The sequence below is a fragment of the Castanea sativa genome, chromosome 1, assembly GCF_040712315.1.
Source record: "Castanea sativa cultivar Marrone di Chiusa Pesio chromosome 1, ASM4071231v1".
In the NCBI taxonomy this organism is placed as follows: domain Eukaryota; kingdom Viridiplantae; phylum Streptophyta; class Magnoliopsida; order Fagales; family Fagaceae; genus Castanea; species Castanea sativa.
Genome location: NC_134013.1, coordinates 28,478,567 through 28,500,677, shown reverse-complemented (window position 1 = coordinate 28,500,677; position 22,111 = coordinate 28,478,567). Strand labels below are relative to the sequence as shown.

The following is a 22,111-nucleotide window of genomic DNA, read 5'->3' as shown; positions in this document are numbered from 1 at the left end:
TCGTTTTAAATTGAAAAATAGTGGGGGTGAAGAAAATATTTTGTCATAACGTAGTTCTTCTACTTCTTATTTACAAATCAAGACAAATTTGAAAAGGAACCTAGAGGAAGTAAAAGAGCTAGAGTTGAAAAGGATTTTGATCATGATTATTATGTTTTTAACATTGAGGAAAAATCCCCAAAATTTAAAAGAAGCTTTAACACTACTTGATGCTATATTTTTGGAAAGAGGTTGTAAATGATAAAATGGAATCTCTAATTTCTAATAGAACTTGAAAATTAGTAGATCTTCCACCGAGTTCTAAGACCATAGGTTGTAAATGGGTCCTTAGTGTGGGCACAAATGCCCGCGATGGGTTTTGGGTTTCTCCAAATCCATGGGAAGTATACCTTGGCCTAAGGTGGATCATGGTGGAGGGTGTAAATAGAGTCGCCACTTAGATTAGGTCTGGAGTTTAGATATGAGAATGAGAAGGTGTTAGGCACCCAACCCCACCTGATCTGTAGGTGGCCTCCACTCATTGTATTCCAAATCTTAATCCCATCAAGGGTCTTCTAATAGGTTATTCTATACTCACACACACTAACATGCATCTAACATCCAAACATGGCATAGTTTCACACTCATCCATAGCATAAAACTCTACCATTCATTTAGCAATACATATCCAAGAGTAGCAAGCACATCACAAATCAGTATCATCAATCAAGGAAATTAATCAAGCATAATAATTGTTTTCATCAATCAAGAAAGTTCACCATGTTCATCAACCAAATCAAATGCATGTTCATGTAATTATGCATGACTAACCTCACCTCACTTACCTTGCTGCACCATAACACCTCAGCACCTATGCATCAATGCATGTTCAAGTTCTCATGAATGTTCATGTGGTTCATCAAAGCATAAACCCTAATTATCAATCTATCAATCCAAGCATGTAAAACAAGTTATTCTACTAACCCTAATGCTAAACATGTGAAAACTAGACTCAACAAGACTTAAATAAGCGAGTAAAACTAATCAAACAAACAAAATAGTAAGAACCTTAAATCTGCATTTCTAGGCATGAGTATGCGTGCACATACATGAAGTATACATACGCATGCCTCGAGTATGCGTACACATGCTTAAAGCATGTGCACGCATGCTTGAAGAATGTGCACGCATACATGCTCAAAAACACAATTTTAAAGCAGCAACAAAACAACAATTTAACAAAACCTAGCATGCTTCTAATATATTAATCCAACTCTTCATTCAAAACATAGCGAGACACAAAAAGGAAAAACCAAAGAAATCAAATCATATTTCTAAGCATGTATAACATATAAATCAAATAAGAACAACAAGAATACAAATGTCGAATACCACAACAAGTTAATAAGAACAACCAAACCATAATCAAAGAAATTTCGAATACCACAACAAGTTAATAACTTAAAAAACAAAAAGAAATTTCAAAATGTGAAATTCCCAGCAAACGCCAAAACCAAATCTCCAGCAAACCCTAAACCCCAAATGTCTAGAAACGATCACCGATCAGACTAACAACAACAACAAAAAACCCTGCAATCCTAACCAACAAACCCAGTCGAACCCAGCACCCACCAACATCTCTTTCTTTAAACCCAGTTAAACCCACCAATGATCACCGGTCAAAGCCGAAGAGAAAGGCTAGATCCCAGCAAATCCAATCAAACCCAGCACCTACCATCTCTTTCTCTAAACCTAGATCCGATCAAACCCAGTCAACCCCACCAATGATCACCGATCAAAGCCGAAGAGAAATCCCAAATCCCAGCAAACCCGGTCGAACCCAGCACCCACCATCTCTTTCTCTAAACCCAGATCCAAAGAGAAAGCCAAAAGAGAGATAGAAATAGAGATTTTGATCTGAGAGAGAGAGAGAGAGAGAGAGAGAGAGAGAGAGCTTTAGATGAAAGAGAGCTTCATTTTAGACGAGAGAGAGCTTTAGTAAGTTGAATCTAGTGGATGAGCAATGACCAAAATGTTTTTTATTTGGATTGCAAATAAAGGAAAATGCCATTGCTAGGTTTGCTCTTTGATTTTGGGTTTGATGTCGTTGCAGGCTTTGATGTCTGTAATATCAATCTGGGTTTGCTCTTTGATTCTGGGTTTGATGTTGTTGCTGGGTTTATTTCTTGATTTAAGAAAAACATTGAAGAACAAGTTCTTATGTTCTTAGATCTCAATTCATGTAATTTTTTGTTTTTAATTTTTTTATTTAATTAAAATTAATTTAGATGCAGATGTGGCATTTTTAATGCCAAAATAGATTTTTTAATAATTATTTTAATGTATCGTAGCCACGTTAGTTTTTTCTGTTAGTTGGGTGACGGTAAGGACTTAAATGTCACACATTAATTGGTTTAGGGACTAAAAGTGGTAAAATAAAAATGTAGGGACCAAAATGAAAAAAAGTCAAAATATAGGGACTAAAAGTGCATTTACGCCTTAAAATAATATAAATTTAAATATATTTAGACTGATTTTTTTAAGAAAGCTTTAAAACAATGTAATTCATTAGGAAAAAAAATTTTAACGCGACATTTTCACTTTCAAGGCAACAACCTCAATTTAACAAAATTACATGTAACGAAATTTGCACCACTATTACGAAAGTATTTAGGCAATTAGATGTGAGAATACCGCCACAATAAGTAATAAGTAAAAATTGTTACACATGCTTTGTTACGCCTCTATCTTTTGAACAAAATTAGGAATTCAAGCTAGATACAATTTTATTGTATAATAGTATGCATAACAAACACTACCCAAATAATAATGCCTATAAGCCGAGTGTTTTTATCTCATTTTTGGATTTACAATTTCTTTTTCTTTTCTTGGTACGAAGGTACACAATTTATGTCGTAAAAATCTTGCAATTAAGCATTAGTGACTACTCTACATAAAAATATTTCAAATGATTAATGGCACTAATCATCCAAACTTATTAGGTCACTCGTAATATTCACGTCCAACTATTCACATATGTGAACAACAATTGGTTTCTTTTTTCATCTCCTCATTAGAAAAGAGGGCAACCATCAACCACAACACCCTTGGCAGTTGGGTAAGTAGCCAAGGGACACCCGTCAAGATTATTTCCCCACCAATTGAGGCTAATTTCCTCCATACCCAAGCAAAAGTATATAAGCACTGCCATAAAGGCAAGACCAGCATCAAGTGCCCCTGAAAGAACATAATTGTGACGCCGCCACCAATCTAGCTTATACCTATAAACAACATGATAGGCCAAAAATGTATTGACTCCTTGTGATAGATTAAATTGATTAATTAGCCAAGTTTATTAATTAATCAAATTAACATGCAAACGCGTGGTAGCATAAACAAATCACCAATAAACTAAAGTGCAGCGAAAAATAAATTGACACGGTGATTTGTTTACGAATGGGGAAAACCTCTAAGGCAAAAACCCCACCGGATGATTTTAAGGTCACCACTCCCGAGAATCCACTATTATTACAACAAGCGGTTACAAGTAAAGGAATCCCAGTACCTTATACCAACTTACAGTTGAACCCTTACCCCAATACCCAATTGGACTTATTCTGTAGTGACAATCTCTCATTTTCAATGCACGGCTCTCAATACGTGACTAACCAATTGTACGGATCCCAGTACGCGACTTCAATCACCAACTTGAGAAAGATGTTGGCTGCAAAATTCTTCAATTCATCCTCACAATGAAGAACAAGAAGATGCTTGGTTACAAAATCCTATGGTGCAAAGACACAGCAGCTTCTTCACAAAGAGATGAATTAGGGCAAATTTTGTCTCCGGTCACAAATTGCTTGTACAGACTTTCCTCAATGCTTGTGCAACTTGTGTCTACTTTGACGGCCCCTTTAAAATAATCATTTTATACGTCTAGGGTTATGAGAAAAGAAAGCTCAACGACATATCCACGGATTGGAATCAAAACAGATTTGAAAAACTATTTTTCTTAAACGTCGACAGCTAGAGCTGTCGAGATGCTGTCGAGCAGCTGTCGAGTCTCGAGGCTGAAACAGCTTCTTAAACCTTGATAGATGTAGCTGTCGAGCTTTACTGACAGACACTTCTTCAACTTGTTCTTGGACAGACTTGCATAGCTTTAACACTTGATCTTGAAACTTTGTTTCTTGAAATATTAAAACATCCTAAATTTACCCAAATATAAGTAAAGTGCGTTTTATCAAAGGATTAGCTAATTACATAAAAGAACTACATATATTCTTAACAAGTGAACCACATATGTCCTAACACAACAAATCCAGAGAGAAAACCCAAAAGAATCCAACTAATGTAGTTGACTGCAGTAGCTGGTGGCATACTTCCTGTGGCACCTATCAAGACTGGCATGTTGATGAGTCTAATCCACTTTTGTTTAGGGAAGGCCTTAGTTGCCAACCAGACAAGAATAGGAGCAATTGCTCCACCTAGGAAGAGCCAATTGACTGCTTCGTATGTCCCTAAGTTTCCAAAGATTCTTCGAGGACTGACCAAACCCCATATAACAGATGCAGCATAAAACGTTCTATTACTTGGGCAACTCCACACGGAGGTTTCGTCCATACATATGTTAGGGATGTTTTCTATTAGCCACCATGCTGTGCTTAGGTACACCAACCCAGAAATAAGGGTTCCCACAACCTAAGAAAAGGTCAAAAACTATTAATAATAATGCCATGCAATAGAGGAAGCAACAAGTTTGAAGGGATATAAAAACAACTGACTTGTGCCATGAACATTGTTCTAGGAGAGATTTTCATGTAGCGGCCAAGTTTGAAGTCTTGCAAAATGGTTACAGCTTGTGCCATACTTATGTACCCATACGTCTTGAAGAGCACATTAGCAACTGGATATCCGGGGTACATATATCCAATTACATACTCAGTAATGATGTTTATTCCTGGTGTCTGTCATTAAAGTTTTTGTTATAAAATTAGAAATGTAAATAGATAGATTCAAAGTAATTTGATAATGACTATTATTATACCTTGCATGTAATAAATTATTGTGATTATTTTGGACCTAAGGCTTTGTTTTGTTGTATAGAAATGAAGTCCTCCTAGCTAAAGGCACAATAAGATAACATAATTTGAAAAAAAAATTAAAAAGAGAAAAAAGCATTAAGAGAGAACAAGCTGAAGTGCTTCAAGTTAGTTGTTATAGCTAAATAATTAGATGGCAACATTTTTGTCATCTCATGAACTATCTAGGTGAAATTTTGGATCCAAGAGGACTTCAGAAGATTAATGATCTATGAAAAGAAACTACCTGATTTGTAATAGCAGCGATGATTCCAATTGGAAGAGTGAAGAAAAAGGCGATGCCACATGCAAGTAAAACACCCCACCACGGCAATTGAAGCTGGTCTTTGTAATATTCACAGGCAAATAAGGACAAGCCCATGGTTGCTATTAGAATTATCAGAAACCACAACTCAGGGACTTGCTTGTACTTCCTCATGAGTTTGGTGTGTATATCCATTGTTTTCTCTTGAAAACTTGATTTGCTTTGCTCCCATATATCTCTGCATTCAACAGCCAATAATCAACTTCAACGCACTACCTCAGTTGGGATTTAAAAGAAGATTCACATGATAATATAATGTCCAAAATTCAACGTCCAATGTGCACGTCATTATGTACCTTCCATGGAACAGTGCAACATGTACAACTATAGCGGCAAGAGATGCGAAACCAACACCATAAGTCACTGAAAAAAATGTGCTGATGTATAGAGAGGCCCTTCACGGCAATAGGCGTCGGTGTCAAGGTGAAAATTATTATTAAATGATTAATGAAATATTGTACTCTTGGCCAGTCGAGCTGAAGAGATCCTGAGAAAATATTGGGAAGGTTTTGGCATTGAAGACATTGAGCCAATAACAAATGGGAGTCAAAATGTACACAACGAAAACATATCCTACAGCAACATTTGCTGTGGCAAACCATGGACTTGCAGGTGGGCTTCCAAGGTAAGAAGAAATGGTGGCCCAATCAAGCCCAAAAGCAAAAAGTCCAAGCCCTCTAAGACCAGTTGTTGGGCCAAAACAGATTTGGGGGATGTCCAGCATATCCAAGAAAGGGAAGTCAACATTTGAAAGAGATGGCCTGGGAAGATATAGTAAGCAAAGCTGCAGATGACTGCAATCAAAAAGAATTGGGTTCGCGTTACTGCACCTTTCTTACGTTTTTCTTTCTCGTGCAGAGCCCTGAAGCAGCAGGATTGCTTGATTAGTTTCAAAGCCAACTTAATAAGCTCAAAAATAACAGTAGTAAAGGAACCCAACTTTGCTTCACAGCTCGTTGAGGCGGTAACTCTGTGTTTTTTGTTTTTGTTTTTGTTTTTTTGTTTTGAACAAATTGAGGTTATAGCTTGTGAACCGTAGACAATCAGTTTTATTTTATATGAACTCATCACTAACATTATTTTTATTTTTCACTATTCATCAAATTTTGAAACAAGCTGTGTCCGTAAATTTATTCAAAGAATCCACAACAAAAATGGTATTCTATCTGAACTTGTAAAGCTAAAAAACTGAAAAGTGGTATGTCCACAACTTTTTTACAATAAATCATAATTGACAAAATGTTACTAACGGCAACTAGTGTTAAAAAAGTAATTTTAAAAGGGAAATTAGATTAAAATTGGTAATAACTTACTACCTAAAATTTTTTGTAAAAATGTTTAGACATAGCATTGCTGCAAAAAATATCGACGCTAAATTTTTTTTTTAGAAAAGGAAAGACATTTGTTTCTCTAGTCTTTTTTTTTTTTTGTAGAATTTTGGCTATTTTTCAAAAACTTTTGGATTCAGTCTATATTTATATATTATTCATCCCAAATCTATTATCGAATTTGGCAATTTCATCTATAAGAGCATTCACATCAGTCTCAAGGTAATTTTAGTCAAATTTGACCTCAAAATCACACTTTTACTATAGCTAAGGTACTATTTACAGACAATTACATCGACCTCAATCATAGTTGTCAAAATCCTAATCTAGATACTACGATCTTACGATTTTACGATTCCACCAGCCCAAAACTGTAAGGTTGAATTTATTCAACTATGTGTTAGCTTTATTCCATGCCAAATTTGCTTGTAAATCAGCAATTAGATACCTTGTATTTAGGTGGTAATCATGTAAGAGTTGTGTGTGAGAAAGTGTGAAGAATTCAAGCGTGTGTGTGCAATCAAGAGCATTCACGCGATTGGAACTCACGAGTGACTCGCGACTGATGACTCGCTAAAAGTGCCACACGTGTGAAGCATGCAGGAAGTTGAAGGGTTATGACAACTGGAGCACTACAGGATGAAAAGTACAGTCTAACCAGTCTGTTATTTGGTGACTGGAACTCGCGACTTGTCCCAGTCGCAAGTGAGTCGCCAAAGCCCCCTGTTTTGCAAAAAAATAACTTTGCACATTCCCTACTATAAATACCCTTATACCCACAAAATGTAGAGAGCTTCTAGAGAGAACTTTGAGAGATAAACCCTAGAGAACAACAAGATTGATTCATCCACAATATTATACCTTTGATTCTCAAATTTCTCGACTCTCACCCTCTCCATTGACATACCCTTGAAAGGATCTTTAGTCAAATCCTTATCTCACCATACCCATATCAGTGAGAATGTTATGTGGTGCTTAGAAAACAATTCAGAGAGGACCAATTCATTTGGTTGATGCAATAGGCTTATTGCAAGATTCAGAAAGCTAGAGAAAACATGGTTAGGCTTAACCTTGTTGGAGCAAGAAGCTTAGAGGGCTTAGGTGCATCAGGTAAATTAGGCTTGGAGGGTCTATTGCTATTCATATATCCCAACTGATTTTCTAGTGGATCATTTTACCGCTGGGAGGGAGGCGGAGAGGTTTTTCGCCGAGTTCTTTGGTTTCTTCTTTGATAATACATGCCGGTGTTATCTTGTATTTGCTTCTCTCTAACCCTTACTCTTTGCCTTTAATTACTACTGTGCTGTGTTTTAATTATGGCTTAGAGTAGTTTGTTTGGTTGGATATAGCTTGTACTTATCATTCCACACATATATTGTTTAAGTATAAGTTTGTGTTAGTTATTTTGAAATTGAGGGTCTAAACATTTACTAGTGTTTTACACACTAAGTACACTTTCAATTGGTATCAGAGCGGGTACACTTTGTCGGATTTCTATATCCTTAGTGTGATCCTAGACCCCTTGTAGCTATGGATAAAGCTATTGGAAAGGCTATGTTTAATTGTGGTTCAAATGTTTGTGATAACTCCTAGAGTTATTAAAAACAAAGAAACATGCTAGAATGTTTGTTCACATGCTAAAGTACCTTGAACACAAGAACCATGTCTTACACAATAGTCTATGTGAGTCAAATTCATTGATTGAGAAGTATAAAAGAAGAAATAGAATATTGTGTGACAAGGTTGATCACCTTAAAAAAAGAATTCAATCTAGTAAAAGAATAGAAAATGAAGATGATTTTCTTTTTAAAGGTCAAGAGTGTTTATCCCATGCTTGCTTGTTTGTGCACACCTTTTTGAAGGTATTCAACTCTTGTTTATGGTATCTTGATAGTGGATGTTCTTGACATATGATAGGAGATAAATCACTGTTTAATTCTCTCAAAGAGAAGGTTGGTGACAATGTGACATTTGGGGATGGAAGCCATGCTCAAGTTCTTGGCAAAGGGACTATTGAGATACCAAGGCTACCTCTATTGAAAAATGTTCTATATATCAAAGGGCTTAAGGAAAATCTCTTGAGCATCACTAAAATATGTGATGAGGACTTTCTTGTTCAATTCTCAAAAAAGGGGTGTATGATCATCAATGAAGTAGGAATTCAAATCTTGGAGGGATATAGTACTACCGACAATTGCTATGGAATAGTTCCTACACTAAATATCTCTTGTAGGAGTGCCCAAGTCGACGTGTTGGAACTTTGGCATCAAAGATTTGGTCATGCAAACTTCAAACAAGTGGCGAAAGCGTCCAAACTTGAAGCCGTTGTGGGGCTCCCAAAATTTGGAAAGGTGGAGAAGACCATTTGTGGCGCTTGTCAAATGGGGAAACAAACAAAGTCGAATCATCAAAAGGTGAATGTGATCTCTACATCACGTTGCTTAGAGCTTCTCCATGTTGATTTAATGGGGCCCACAAGAACCGAAAGCCTAGGAGGAAAACGGTATATTATGGTCATTGTCGATGATTTTTCAAGATACACTTGGGTGGAATTTCTTAGAGAAAAATCAGAAGCATGTGAGAAGATGGAGAATCTTTGCAAGAGGCTTCAAAACAAGAAAGGTTACCAATTGTCAAGATAAGAAGTGACCGTGGCAAGGAGTTTGAGAATGCTAGATTTGAGTCTTCTTGCAAGAAGAATGGGATCAAGAAAGAATTTTCAACTCCAAAAACTCCTTAACAAAATGGGGCGGTGAAAAGGAAGAACTGGGTGATTCAAGAAATGACGAGTTATGTTACAAAACAAGCAAATTCCTCAAAAATTTTAGGGAGAAGCCGTGAACACCTCGTGTCACATTGGCAATAGAATATTCTTCCGAGCGGGAACAAAGAAGACTGCATATGAAATTTGGAATGGGAAGAAGCCAAAGGTGAAATACTTCCAAGTCTTTGGGAGTAAGTGTTACATTCTAAATGATCAGGAGAACTTTGAAAAAATTGATGCAAAAAGTGATGAAGGTATCTTTCTTGGATACTCAACCACTAGCCAGGTATATAAAGTCTTTAACAAGAGAACAAAGACGGTGATAGAGTCTATTAATGTGGTGATTGATGATGCCATAACAAAAGTAGCTATTAATGATGGTGGAGAAGGACCAAGCTTCAAAGAAACCACCGTTGAGGTTGAAGCGCAAGATGTTGAAATGGAAGAACATTCACCAGAAAAAGAATCTACTCCCATGAATTCTATAATGGAGACAAGATTAATGTCTAGATCCTTAAGTCCTCTCACCCCTCCAAAAGTTCATCCTCCTATCTCCCGAAATGATGAAGTGTCCACCTCAAAGAAGCCATCTTCAAGAGTGGTTAAAAATCATCCAGAAAGTAACATTATCAGGTCTTTAGATAAAGGTCTTCGTCTTAGGAAGGGAAGCACACTTATTGCAAACCATGTAACTTTTCATTGCTACTTGCTCAATTTAAGCCAAAAAGGGTAGAAGAAGCCCTTCAAGATGAGAATTGGGTGGATTCAATGCATGAAGAGCTAAATCAATTTGTGAGGAATGATGTATGAGAACTTGTTTCAAGGCCCAAAGATGCTCATATCATTGGTACCAAATGGATTTTCAAAAATAAGACCGATAAGGACGATGAGATAATAAGGAATAAGTCTCAGTTGGTGGCTTAAGGCTACACTCAAGTAAAAGGAGTAGACTTTGATGAATCCTTTGCTCCAGTAGCTAGACTTGAGTCTATTCGCATCCTTTTGTCAATCCCATGTACTATGGATTTCAAACTCTACCAAATGGATGTGAAATGTGCCTTTCTCAATGGGTACCTTAATGAAGAAGTCTTTGTTAAACAACCCAAAGGCTTCCAAGATCCTCACTTCCCGGATCATGTCTTGAGATTGAAGAAGACACTCTATGGTTTGAAACAAGCACCTAGAGCATGGTATGATCGGCTCACAAATTATCTTTTGGATAGAGGATTTAAGAGAGGGTATGTCTACTGAACTTTATTTATAAAGAAGGATGAGAACTATTTTCTTGTAGCTTAAGTGTATATTGATGACATAGTATTTGGAGCCACCATAGATACCATTGCTATAGAGTTTTCTGAAAAAATGAAGAAAGAATTTGAAATGAATATGGTAGGGAACTTACATTTTTCTTGGGTCTTCAAGTTAAACAAAGGAAGGATGGTATATTCATTTCTCAAGAAAAATATGCTGGAAATCTTGTCAAGAAGTTTGGACTAGATTCCAAAAAGCATGCCTCTACTCTCATGAGTTCATCTACCAAGCTTAGTCTTGATTCTTCCAGGGTAGAAGTGAGTCCAACTTTGTATAGGAGCATCATTGGAAGTCTCATATATCTCACGGCAAGCAGGCCGGACATTGCATTTAGTGTGGGAATTTGTGCTCGCTATTAACCAGCCCTGAAGGAGTCTCACTTGACAGCTGTGAAGAGAATCATATGCTATATTAATGGCACTCCCGAGTATGGTCTGTGGTACTTAAAAGACTCTAATGACTGTCTAGGCAGTTACCCAGATGCAGATTGGGCAGGAAGTGTTGATAACCGAAAGAACACTTCAGGCGGTTGTTTCTATCTTGGAAACAATCTTGTGTCATGGATGAGTAAGAAACAGAACTCGGTATCTCTATCTACAGCTGAAGCCGAGTATATAGCTATTGGAAGTTGTTGTAAACAACTTCTTTGGATGAAGAAATTTCTTCATGACTATGGGATTCCTCAAGAAACGATGAGTGTGTTTTGTGACAACACTAGTGCCATAAATATTTTCGAGAATCCTGTTCAGCATTCAAAGTCCAAGCACATAGAGATTTGCTATCACTTCATCCGTGATTTGGTGGAAGATAAAATCGTATATCTTGAATTCATCCACACGGACAACCAAAAGACTGACATCTTCACCAAACCTCTCGATGGTCCACAGTTCGAATTGCTCCGTAAGACCATCGGTCTCGGTTCCATTCCTTGAATCTCATGTGTGTTGTGTGTTTTACATATCTATCTTGATTTGGTCTCACTTGAGTAAAGCACGCATTACTTTAATGGTAACATGTTTTCATGTTTTTACTGTTTTTGTTGTTTAAAAAGCTTTGAATGTTTGTTTCTTTTTTATCAATCTTTACTTGCTTTGTGTCAAAAATCCAAAAACACATAAAAGTAGTAGAAAATCCAAAAAGTTTGATCAACATTATTGTGTTTTGTCACACATGTTTAGCCTTATACCTCCGTACAAATGGCTTTGTGCATTTACGAGTTTAGCTTGTTCTCTATGCACTTATATCATTGTGGGAGAAATTTTGATATCAATGTGATTGTTGTAAATAGATCTTCAAACTTGTCATGAATGATTAGCCAATAGTTTTATTGATCTTGAGACATGCATAGACTTGTGCCTATATATCTTCCGACTCTTTTATGTTTTTGCTTTATAGTTTAACCAATGTCAAATCTCGAAAAGAGATAATGAGCTTCAAAAGCCATCGTACATACTAGTATTTGACTAGGAAAAATGGAAAGTGACTTGTTTTGATAATGTATGGTGCCCAAAAAGCCAAAAACTTACTCTCAAAATTGAAATATCATAAATTTCAGGCATTGACCTCAAAAAGAGATGTATTATTCTTAAATGATCAAAAATTATGAGTTGAAAGAAGCCAAAATGAAAAGTTTCAAAGTTATGTAATCAAGTTTTTTGTGGGAGGTCATATATGCTCATTTCTATAATTGAAATTTGTCACTTTACTTAGTGCCAATTGGTTAAATTGATCATTGAAGTTTTATGTTGGACTAAGGACTATCTCACATTTGATACTCACACACATCCAACATGTCTATGTTCAATGAATGCCTTATTCATTTGTGTGATTGTACTTGTTTAAATATGTTGCACATATTCAATCATATGTTGATCAAATACAATATTATTTGAAGTATTTTAGTTGTTTTTGGAAAGTGTTTTTGTTTTGAAAATTTTCAAAAAATCCCAAAATTTTCAACTCTGCTTTTTGGCAACTCACCCACGAGTCATGCCAGTCGCGAGCTTACTTAGAAGGTTTCACTACTCCCTGGCGAGTGAGACTTCCAGTTGCAAAAAACAATTAGAAAAGTTTCAAAAATTCTAGGTTTTTGTCATTTTCGCAACTCATTCTTGTGACTACTTTGCGAGTGGAAGTCTAGTCGCGAGGTTACTCAGAGAGGTTCGCGACTCCCTGGCGAGTGGAAGTCCTAGTTGCGAAAAAGACTTAGAGAAAATTTTCAAAATCTTGCATAAGGGATTTTGGCGACTCAGTCACGTGTCATATGAGTCGCGAAAAACATGTGTTTTTGCACAAATAGGGTTCAATTTCAAACAGTTTTCAAAAACTTTTCAGTTTCCCTCGCATCACGTGCAAGCCTCTTTGTCTTCTCCGCCTCTCCCTCTCCCAAAACCGCCATTTTCACTCACAAAACCTCTATTTTCTTCTTCGATCTTCACTCAATCTTCAAAAAAAGGTATGAGTTTTCTCTTATTTTCACTCTATTTCAAGTTTATAGCCCTAGTTTTCTTGGATTTGTTGTTTATATTGAGATGTTGAGATGTGATTGATGAATATGGGTTTTTGATTTTTTTTTTGAGTTTGATAAATAGGTTTTGTTGAGATTGTTGGTATAATGCTTGTTTTACATGTTTGTTCTTCATATTCATGCATTGTACTATGATTTATGTTGTGATGTGCATACTATGTTCATGATAAAATGTCTCTTAGATGTTTTTGTGTGTATCTTTGGACTCCATTGAGTACAAAGATTGTGGGGATAATCATGTTTCTTTGATTTCGAAACATCAAATGATTATGCGTTTTCACACATTGCCCCTTGCATGTTTTCATGCCCTAGATGCACACTTTTGCATTTGATGCACACACACACACCCTTTGACATGTTGAGTGTTTAATGCCATGATTGTTTCATGATTTGATGATTAGCACATTCACATGTCATTTTTTTTTTTTGAATTACTCTTTAAATTCCAATTTTTAGGGTTTTAATTCAAAATTTATTTTTTGGTACTAACTTGTTGCTAATCAAGTTTGTTGTCATTTATTTTTCATCTTGCTCTTTGTTATTACATGATCTTTGCTTGAAGATGTCTCCCTTTAAAAAGTCAGCTATTAAAGGAGGTAGTAGCAAGGTAAAAGAACAGGTAATTGATCTCAGTAGCTTCTCCCCTAAGTCAAAGAAGACTCGATCTTTGACTGGAGTTTATGACAACACTCATTTCAGATCGTATGTCGTATATCAAGTATATCTGAATCACTTCAAGGGTGCCCCAATATTGATTGAAAGGGTTGTTGAGCAAGCGTCTCTTCTCGATACGAACATTCCAAAATGGTTCGCCTCTAAAGATTGGAACTACCTTCTGTCCAATCTTGAAGATCCTTATAAAGAGCTGGTGAAGGAATTTTATGCAAATGACATCTTCGATAGGGATGAGCTAAGATGTTGGGTAAGAGGAAAGGACTTCACTGTCACACGTTCCTTTCTTGCTATCATTCTGAACATCAACCGACCAGTGTTTGTCAAACAATCTGTGTATGATGAGTTGGAACCAGATCTTGACATGCTTGGGGACGCTCTAGGAGAGAACTTGGAGATATCCTAAAATGGGAAAGCAACCGGTGTGTCATCTTTATCTCCTGAATTGAGGCTGCTCACTACTATAATGTTTCATAATCTCTAGCCTATCTCAAGCACTGAGTACATAAATCTTGGACGGGCTTTATTTCTTCATAACTCGATCACTGATGAAGAAATTGATATATGTTCACATATCTTCCATATTTTGATCAAGACTGCTGCGAGGACGGCCTCAAGGAACTGCCTTCCTTTTTGTTGCCTCATTTTGAAGATATTGAAGCTCAAAGGAATACACACATTGGAAGATGAGTACCCTCATCCTATGCAAAGCCCAATTAACATTCACACACTCAATGCTATCATAGGCCACAGCCGAAAGAATGTCAAATAAGAGAGTAATGCTCCTCATGGTAGTTCAAGCTCTAGCTCGCACCCCTATGATGAGAAGTTAGACAACATAATGGCATCCATGCAAGACATCAACACCAAGTTGTCCGACCTCACATCTATCATGAACTCTCAACACACCTGGTTTGACACAAAGTTCATCTCTTTCCAAACTCAATTGGATCAAATCCAAAGGAAGCTAGAAGAAGAAGATCACTAGCTATTCCATGACAAAAAGGGGGAAATGGTTCATGATAAGGGGAGAGCAATGATAGGAGGAGAAAGAGCTAGATCAAAGGGAGAGCAATGCAATGTAATGAAGATCAAGAAAGCAACCTACAACAAGCCTTTACATTGTGATGCTACTTCTAGTCTATGTTCATATTTCATGAACTTTTTGTGATATTGTTTTTAGGAAAACTTGTTTGTATGGTTCAAGAGCTTCTCAAATCTAGAGTTAGGTGTGAGTGAGTTTTGGCAACTATCCCCAACTCACATTTTAAGTCTAGAGTCTGTTTTAGGGTTTTGTCACGGAATAGCCAAAGGAAGAAATTGTAAGGTTGAATTTATTCAACCATGTATTGGTTTTATTCCATGCCAAATTTGCTTGTAATTCAGCAATTAGATACCCTGTATTTAGGTGGGAATCATGTAAGGGTTGTGTGTGAGAGTGTGAAGAATTTAACTCGTGACTAATGACTTGCCAGAACTGTCACACGTATGAAGCATGTAGGAAGTTGAAGGGTTATGACAGTTGGAGCACTACATGACAAAAAGTATAATCTGGCCAGTCAATTATTTGGTGACTGGAACTCGCGACTTGTCCTAGTCGCGAGTGAGCCGCCAAAGCCCCCTGTTTTGCAGAAAAATGACTTTTCACATTCCTTCACATATCCTACTATAAATACCCTTATACCCACGAAATGTAGAGAGCTTCTAAAGAGAACTTTGAGAGATAAACCCTAGAGAACAATAAGATTGATTCATCCACAATCTTATACCTTTGATTCTCAAATTCCTTTATTCTCACCCTTTCCATTGACATACCCTTGAGAGGATCTTTAGCCAAATCCTTGTCTCACTATACCCATATCAGTAAGAAGGTTATTTGGTGCTTGGAAAGCAGTTCAGAAAGGACCAATTCATTCGGTTGGGGGATTTGGAAAGCTAGAGAAGACACGCTTAGGCTTAACCTTGTTGGAACAAGAAGCTTGGAGGACTTAGGTTCAGGTAGATTAGGCTTGGAGGGTCTATTGCTATTCATGTATCCCAACTGATTTTCTATTGGATCATTTTACAACTTGGAGGGCGGCAGAGAGGTTTTTCGCTGAGTTCTTTAGTTTCTTCTTCGATAACATGTGCCAGTGTTATATTGTATTTACGTCTCTCTAACTCTTGCTCTTTGCCTTTAATTACTGCTGTGTTGTGTATTAATTATGGCTTAGAGTAGTTTGTTTGTTTGGGTATAGCTTGTACTTATCATTTCGCACATATATTGTTTGAGTATATGCTTGTGCTGGTTATTTTGAAATTAGGGGTCTAAACATTCACTAGTGTTTTACACACCAAGTGAACTTTCAAAAACAATCCGAATCTTTCAAGGATCTTTGCAATTGTTCAGGATCAGTAGGATCTTACAATTCTGACGATCCTAAACAACCTTAGTTTCTTGTAATCTTTTTTAACTTGATAGAAGACTCAATTGGACCCAAATGAAAAATAAAATCCCAATAGACCAAGTTTTTCCACTCTAATGTAGAGAGACTGTCAGTTGGACCCAAATAAAAAATATCCCAATAGAATGTCACGTTTTGAGATTTTTGGCCTCTTTAAATGATGCTTACAAATAGATGTAGTAATGTATGGTAATTATATCAATGAATGTATAATTTGTGTGATTATTTAATATACCAATGTGTATTTTTGGTTTTTTTTTTTCAAATAATGTAGATCTTACAATCCACAATCCGATTCTACAATCCACGATCCCACCTACCTCCCACGATCCTACGTAGGATCCTAATTTTGACAACCTTGACCTCAATACTCTATCGTTATTCTATTTAATTATTAATTTTTTCTCTGTCTAGTAATTTTTTAGGAGAAAGCTATGCAAGAATCGAAGAAAAAGAGAGTGGCAAAGGGAGAGAGAAATTAATTTACAAATTTTGATAGATGAACATTGGCTTAGTAGTTAGTATTTGTATTGAGAATTTGAGACTATTGTACATAAATTAGTTTGGTGGAGGGTTTATTGAGGCTGATGCAAGGGTGATTTTGTGAGTTTTTTATTTTTCTGGCTAAACATTTGGTCAATGTAAGTGCTCAAATTTATATTAATTCTTAGATGAGTAAACGAAAATTGTCCAATAAAAGAGTAACATGTTTAAATCTCAAACAAGGTTTAATGAAACTTTAATTATCTAGATAAATATTTGGCCAACCCAGTTAAAGTTAAAATTAAAATTAAAATTAAAAGACAATAAATATTTGACACTTTGATGCATGGATGGTGGATACCATCAACATGTGCCCAAAGGATTTTAAATTACTTGAATATATATATAGCTCAAATATATTTGATTTGTGTGTTTTGGATACCTTACTTTAATTGGTTTATTTCTGTTAAAACGTTTTATTAGGGGGGTGGTTGGAAAGAAAGTTAAAAAAACCTTCATTTCTTTCATGTTAGTCATCTTCAATTTTAAGATGTTTCAACGCATGATTTCATTGGAAAATAGATGTTAATATACCACTACAAAATTGGCACACATTTATACACGCCCAAACTAAAATAAATAAATAAATAAAAAGAAGAAGAAGATATAATTGTTAGAATTATGTGGTTAAATGATTAAATTTACTATATTTCAATAGCTTAACCTTTTTTAGTTTAAGTTTTTGGGAGATTTGATAATTTAATATGGTATCAGAGCAGGAGGTCTTGAGTTCGATCATTGTCTTCTCTACTCTACCTCTCATTTGAATTCCCACATGTTGGGTCTCATCTATTAAAAAGTAATTTCGGCCGAGAAATGCTACGTCGACAAAATTTTTACAACATTTTCACAACAAATCATAAGTGGTTAGTTGTTATTGGTTCAAATTTGAACCTAACACTAAGATTACTTTGTTGTCTTAATAATAACAATTAGTAACAACCTGCCACTTAAGATTTGTTTGAAAATCTTGTGAAAATCTTGTGGACATATCATTTCTCATTTTGGCCATCACTTGAGGGGGAGTATTAATGATTAAATTTACTATATCTCAATAGCTTAAAATTTTTTAGCTTAAGGTTTTGGGAGAATTAGTAATCTATATATACATTAAAAGCCAAAGCTGAGAGAAAATTTAATTAGATTTCTAATTGAATTTCAATTAGAGTCCAACTTTGCGCCACGCATCCCATCTAATCTAAATTTTAAATTTTTTTGTGCCAAGTGAGTTAATGCAATGTAAAAATTAGATTTCAATTAAATTTTAATTTTATGCCACATGTCCCATCTAATCTTAATTTTTTAATTTTTTTTGCCAAATAAGTTAATTCAATATATAAAATGAGGAATTCAATATAAATAAATCATAAAAAACCTAATAATATATCTAAATCTATATATAAAATTAGAGGAAAAGAGCATTTGAATGATTTTATATTTATGAGCAATTTTTTTGGATAACTAAAAATAACTCAAAATTATAAATTATTTATGTAATATACTATGACTATATACAGTCCATTACTAACTAGGTAACACACACACACACACACACACACATAAAACCAAAGCTTAAATAAAATTCAATTAGAATCAAAATTGGGTTTTTCTTTTATTAGCTTTTTATACAAATTAAATTTTTAAGATTTTTACTGTTGTTTTTTCTCTGAGCTAATAAGCATATTTTTTTATATATATATTATTGTTATTCAGATACAAAGATCTTGGACAAAATAAACTGTAATTAAGTTGAACAATCCCATCCACCTATCCCCATTCAGTTTAGAAGATATTATTAAACCAATTTATTCTTTTATTTTGTGTTGTATTTAATAAAATTTCACGGATAGTGATTGTGAATTGATATTGTATATGTAGTATCCAATAATAATTTTCAAAATTATATACGTAATAATAGTGTAATAAGAAAATTGGCATAACCAATATCATAAAAATTGCAAGAAAAAATCATTTTAGTTCCTCCAAATTTCCTAATCGAATTAATCTCCTATATGTTTAATGACCCAAGTTAACATCAATAACACCACTACAATTCACAATTTCCGTGCGTAGACTAGAGTTACATACTAGTTTAATAATAATATGCACATTTACTATCAAAATTAGTGAAATTACCCGAACAGTGAAACTTGAACCAAATTCGCTGGCCACCACATTGCCGCTGGTTCCACCAGGTACCTCCTATATATCCCAGCCCATCCAAACCCCAATACTCAATATTCCAAAATCAAAATCCATCAAACCTCAAATAACCAAACATAAGAAAATTGAACTTTCAACTTAAAAGGTTCCCAAAGTAAATTAATAAAAGAGGAAAAAGTCTTCAAAATTTTTAAAATTATCCTACTCTTAACTTATTATATGGCGGTTGTATGTAGTTTTAGTCATAAGAATTTTTTAATGAAATTATATTGAAAGATAAAACTTTAAACATGTTTGGAACCATGCTCTACCAAATGACAGAATAATAAGAAAAACTAATTAACCTATGTTGTTGTGACAACTAGGGAGGACACAAAGAACGTGATGTGCTTCTGACAGAAAACCTTGACTGAAGTAACAATTAAAATGGCATAGACAGTCCCAGCTCCTGCGTTTGCAAAGATAGTAATAAGAATGTTAAATATATTATTATTAGCAACGCGATGTGTTATACCATGTTGTATATGCTAGAGTGGATGCGGAAGGGGAAGTATAAAATAGGAACATTGAGAACACGAAGGTTACGTGGTTCAGCCTTGTCGGCCTACATCCACGGAGGAATCCCTTAAGGCTACATCTTTATTGTATAAGAGTGTAGTACAATAATTTGTGTTACAATGAACCCTAACATGAGTATATATAGGCGACTAAACCCTAGACTACTAGTACAAGCAAGACTGGGCTTGGGCCTATTACATTGGGCTAATATGTCTAATATATCTCTAACACCCTCCCTCAAACTCAAGGTGGAAGCTCGATAAAGGCTTGAGGTTGGATAAGCGTGAGAAGATGCCTTGGAGATGCCTTGAAGAATGCCTTTGAAGAAACCACAATGTATAATATGCCAATTGACCAATTTTGGAGTTTCAAATGAAGAAACAGAGTCCAACATTGGAATCTACGCGAAAAGCTGAGCAAGATAGGCCATTTCGGAAATTTTGACTTTTGGTCAATGGTCAACGCAAAAGTCAAACCCAAAAGGTCAAAGTCAATGGTCAGCTGCACATGGGTCAGATCCGGATGGTCCAGGTCGGGTCGGTTTGAGTCAACGATCAGCTAAGTGACGTGGTGTTGACATGGCAAGCTGCGTGGCTGATAACGTAGCTAGGGCTAACGTGGACGTACTTGCGTGGCTGCTAACGTGTAAGGATGACGTCATAGGGTGACGTCAGCAGGGGTTCTTTAGCGCGTGATGGCAAGTGACGGCGTTCACCGGCGCGTGGGTCTAACGGCGAGAATCCAAGATGCGCGTGAGATCGCGTGTTGGCTCGAATGAGAATCGGTTGCTTTGTGCTTCATAGATCAGTGGACAACAAGGCCGATAGGTCAACGAGTGTGGCCGATGGATAAGGTACACATAAGGAAATCATGGCGACGCGTGGGAGAATGAGCTGGAGACTCTGCTAGAGAGTGGCGGCACGTGCGACTTCCAATGGTTGCCGGACTTCTGGGTTTTTCATGTAAGAGGCCGAGGAGAACGTCTGTCTGGTTGGTTTCGTCGGGCGAAGGCTTGATGTGCACAGATCTGATAGGGAGAGGCACGGATTGCTTGGGCTCAAGGATTTGGACACAGTAGTGAGCCATGGTGGCTGCGAGATGCCGTGGAGTCTAGATTCAGCAGACAAGCATGTGTGACTTCTGATGGTGGTGTGCACATAAGAATCTTCTTTGCGTGCTAGAGCTGTTTGTTTAATGCCAAGAACGAAATTTGGCTCTGATACCATGTTAAATATATTATTATTAGCAACGCGATGTGTTATACCATGTTGTATATGCTAGAGTGGATGCGGAAGTGGAAGCATAGAATAGGAGCATTGAGAACACGAAGATTATGTGGTTCAGCCTTGTCGGCTTACATCCACGAAGGAACCCCTTAAGGCTACATCTTTATTGTACAAGAATGTAGTACAATAACCTGTGTTACAATGAACTTTAACATAAGTATATATAGGTGACTAAACCCTAGACTATTAGTACAAGCAGGACTGGGCTTGGGCCTATTACATTGGGCTAATATGTCTAATATATCTCTAACAAAGAACATGTTCTTTGACATTGAAAGGACTTGGGTTCAACGTGAATTCCAAGCGAGTCCCCTTGAAGAACTCACGGTTTGTGATTGTTGCAACCATAAGTTTACCAAGAGGGACCATGGCTATTTGAGCTGAAATGGCTGAGACTGTGAAAGGCTCTTTGCGGAGCCCAAAGAACTGGTTTAGAAAAGATAGGACACATGAGAGGGATCCTAAGACCTACATTCAGAAAGTGAGAACTGGGAGTGACTCGTCGTTTGTGGTAGATACTGTTAGAGCAACTTGTTTCACAGGCGAGTTCTTTTCTGGTTCATGTTCTACATTAGCCATGTATGTGGAATTGTTGGGTCTATTTCCATGGCTTGTGATGAATTTCCGTTTATGGAGCTGTGTTCCGCTACCATGGCTAGCTTGTTATGAAGATGTTACTGGTGCTATCTGGGCCATCTTATTCATCTTACATAGTGAACCCAGTAAAGAAAAGGCCAAAAAATACACAACATTGATAACAAGGAAATATACAACAACGTTGATAACAAGGAACTTCAACAATAATATACTTACTCCCCCTTCTCAGCCAAAAAAAAATAGAAGAAAAATAATGAGTGCACATATTGGGTGTACTTATTATAGACAAAAGCAAGATTCCCTAAAAGGAATCAGCTGCTTACTAATTAATTAAGGATGCAAAAGAATTCAACCATATGAATCTGCTCAATGCAAAAGAATTTTATTAGTTATACATACTAGTTGTCGCCACTGGCCAAAGTCAGCCCAAGGCCTAGGCAAGTTAGGCCTAAGCCTAAGGCCCACCAAAAACAAAATTTTCTTCAGGAAAAAGGACTCCACTTTTCATAGTTAAAGCGCCAAATTGTTATAAA

The 22,111-nt window shown here is 36.2% G+C and overlaps 1 pseudogene; it reads right to left on the bottom strand.

Annotated features, from left to right (window-relative positions):
- Positions 1–3,052: 3,052 nt before the first annotated feature.
- Positions 3,053–21,560, bottom strand: LOC142624253 (oligopeptide transporter 7-like; annotated as a pseudogene).
- Between the last annotated feature and the right edge of the window lie 551 nt (positions 21,561–22,111).